The following is a 3,516-nucleotide window of genomic DNA, read 5'->3' as shown; positions in this document are numbered from 1 at the left end:
CACCCCACGGGGCCTCACATCCATGGCCTTCCCTGGGGACCCATTTTAGTGCCTGCCCAAGCATCAGAGCTGGCTTAAAAGGGGACGTGCATCTGGGTTTTAGCAAGACAAAGAAATAATGATCCTCAGAAGGCCTGGTGATTACCTGGTGGTTTCCTTGGAAACCAAGTCTCTCGTTCACCTTCCACCTCTTATCTGTCTTCTCTGTCTCTCCTACCTTGATTGGGGCCAAGAATCCAAGAAAGGTCTGGTCACCGCTTTCAAAGCAGAGTGGGCCATCCGTGAAAAGGAGACAATCCCATAATTTCCCTATCTTTCATCTAGGGACCTTATCTCAGGGTAACCAAGCAAACAAATGTGAGAAGAATGATGGAATTAGAAATTCATTTTTGAAACTTCTGATAAAGTCATTGGGTCCAGCAATGGCTAAAACATATAGAAGAGCCCTTCCCGAGCACGTGGGATGACAGGCTCACACCGCAACGCCCGCCTAATTTTTGTATATTTTCGTAGAGACTGGGGTCTCGCCATGTTTCCCAGGCTGATCTCGAACTCCTGGACTCAAGCGATCCACCCACCTGGGCCTCCCAAAGTGCTGGGATTATAGGCATGAGCCATCGCGCCCTGCCTAATTTTTTTAAAAAGTGTCACCAAATGGACAAGACTGTGATGTTGCTGAAAATGTCCGACTCAAATTTGGATAACAGTAAGAAGAATTTCTCTGAGGGAAAAGTAAATGATGAGGAAAGTGTGATTTTGACATTGGTGCCGGTTAAAGATGACCCAAATATGGAACAAATGGAACCAAGTGTTTCAACTTCTGATGTCAAACTGGAGAAGCCCGAGAAATACAATCAAGGTAATCTACTTCAGACAAATGAACGATTTACAGCTCCTCGAAAAACTAGATGCAAAATACCAGCCCCTCCCTTGCCAACCATTTTGCCTCCTATTAGTAAGGTGTGTCGGGACACTTTGCGGAACTGGTGTCAAGAACTTGGTTTGAATACGAAGGGCAAGAAAACAGAACTTTATCGGAGGCTCCGTGGGCACACTTACCCTGAACAAGAGCAAGATATGCCTGAAATGTTACAAGAGACCAGAGCACAGCCGTGTTCAAGGAAACGCAAGGCGGTGACCAAGACAGCAAGGCTCCAGAAAAGTTTTGAGACGGATGAGAGAGCAGAAGAGAACATAGCTGAAGTGATAACTCCAGCACAGGAAGCCATGTTGGCATCGTGGGCAAGAATTGCTGCAAAAGCCGTTCAGCCTAAGGCTGTGAATTTATGTTCCATTCGTGTTTCTTTTGAGGCCTTTTTGATGCAAGCTTCTGGTGTCAGGTGGTGTGTGGTCCATGGCCAGCTTCTCTCAGCAGACACGAAGGGTTGGGTATGCCTGCAGTTTCGTGCAGGGCAGGCCTGGTGTCTACCACTCACAGGAGGATGATTTCTCTCTTCTTGTTACCTGCCTTCGTTTTCCCATCCCCAGGCATGGAAGATAATGTGTTAGGCCCCGACAGTGCTAAGAGGAATAAGAAGATGATGAGAAGATTAATGACAATAGAGAAGTAACAATGACCCGCTTGAATACAGTGTACTAGAGAAGGAGGGATGCCCTTTCAGACCATGTACCCTATTATGAGGGAATGGAAGAGGGGACAATCTGAATGAATCCTCCTGATCCATAAAACAAAGTCATAGTGACTAGGACGCCCCAGTGGAGATGGTTGACTAGTGACACAGCCCCATCTAAAGAGCCCCTTTCTGTATGCCTGAAAACCCATTAAAATAAAGTCACTGCAATTAGAAAAAAAAAAAAAAGTAGGAACACTTTTACACTGTTGGTGGGAGTGTAAATTAGTTCAACCATTGTGGAAGACAGTGTGGCGATTCCTCAAGGACCTAGAACCAGAAATTCCACTTGACCCAGCAATCCCATTACTGGGTATATATCCAAAGGATTATAAATCATTCTACTACAAGGACACGTGCACACGAATGTTCATTGCAGCACTGTTTACAATAGCAAAGACCTGGAACCAACCCAAATGTCCATCGATGATAGACTGGACAGGGAAAATGTGGTACATATACACCATGGAATATTACACAGCCATCAAAAACGATGAGTTCACATCCTTTGTAGGGACATGGATGAACCTGGAAACCATCATTCTCAGCAAACTGACACAAGAACAGAAAATCAAACACCACATGTTCTCACTCATAGGGGGGTGTTGAACAACGAGAACACATGGACACAGGGAGGGGAGCACTACACACCGGGGTCTGTTGGGGGGAAATGGGGGAGGGACGGGGGGTGGGGAGGTGGGAACAGATAACATGGGGAGAAATGCCAGATACAGGTGAGGGGACGGAAGGCAGCAAATCACACTGCCACGTGTGTACCTATGCAACAATCTTGCATGTTCTTCACATGTACCCCAAAACCGAAAATGCAATAAAAGAAAAAAAAACATGTAGAGGAAACGTTGATAACCAGCCATCAACTAGTTCCCAGTTAATAAAGAGCCATCCCTAAATGAGTTGACTGAAAACGAGCTGACAGGGCTCAGCTAGGCAGATCTCACCTGGGGGCTCTCAGACAGTTGGAGCCAAATGGCAGCTGGGACTGGGGTAATTTGAAAACTCAACTGGACGGGATGTGCAGGACAGCTTCAGCAGTCTGGTGTCTGGTGCCTCGGCTGAGGCTGCAGGAGACAGCAGGGGCTGGTGGGTCTCTTCTGTCTCTGTCTCTGTCTCTCTCTCTCTCTCTCTCTCTCTCTCTCTCTTTCTCTCTCTCTCTCTCTCTCTCTCTCTCTCTCTCTTTCTCTCTCTCTCTTTCTCTCTCTCTCTCTCTCTCTCTCTCTCTCTCTCTCTCTCTCTCTCTCTCTCTCCCTCCCTTTATGTGCCTCTCCCCGTGGTTAGCTTGGGCTTCCTCACATCATGGTGGTCATAATAAATAGTCTCACTCTTTCCCTGGCAGCTGGCTTTCCCCAGAGTGCATGTTCTGAAAGACTGGAGACTTTCACAAGACAAGGCTGCCGTGACCCAGCATCAGAAATCACATGAGGTCACTCCACCACACCCTCATGAGCAAAAGCAAGCCACAGAGCCAGCCCGGACTCAGCCCAGGGGAGGAGACGGCCTAAGGGTGTGAACACTGGAGGCACATTAGCTGGGGACCATCTCTGAAGACGAGCTATGAAACAAGGAACTTTACCAGGGGCGGCTTGAGCTGTCACCCTCTGAACCCACAGGTCCTTTTGAGCATCACTAAAAGAGAGACAAGCTGACCATGAAGGCCCCTGATAAGACAGTGGGGAGTGCCAGAACCACCCAGGGCATGCTCTTGGGGAAATAAAGGTGAACCTCATTCTCATTGAGCCTCTAAGGCTGACGTCCACTTATAGGAAGCACAGGGGAGGGAGGTGAGTCCAGCACCATGAGGAAGCAGACGGAGGAGTCCAGGATGTGGGCCAAACCAAAGGAGAAACAGCCAGGTTTCTACACTAAG

The 3,516-nt window shown here is 47.9% G+C and overlaps 1 pseudogene; it reads left to right on the top strand.

The window, feature by feature from the left end:
• The first annotated feature begins 681 nt into the window (after window positions 1-681).
• On the top strand, window positions 682-1,571 carry LOC101051968 (developmental pluripotency-associated protein 2 pseudogene; annotated as a pseudogene).
• Window positions 1,572-3,516: the final 1,945 nt, after the last annotated feature.

Source organism: Saimiri boliviensis, chromosome 6 (assembly GCF_048565385.1).
Source record: "Saimiri boliviensis isolate mSaiBol1 chromosome 6, mSaiBol1.pri, whole genome shotgun sequence".
NCBI classification, from domain to species: domain Eukaryota; kingdom Metazoa; phylum Chordata; class Mammalia; order Primates; family Cebidae; genus Saimiri; species Saimiri boliviensis.
The sequence above is the reverse complement of the archived record's forward strand: the minus strand, read 5'-3'. Positions and strand labels throughout refer to the sequence as shown.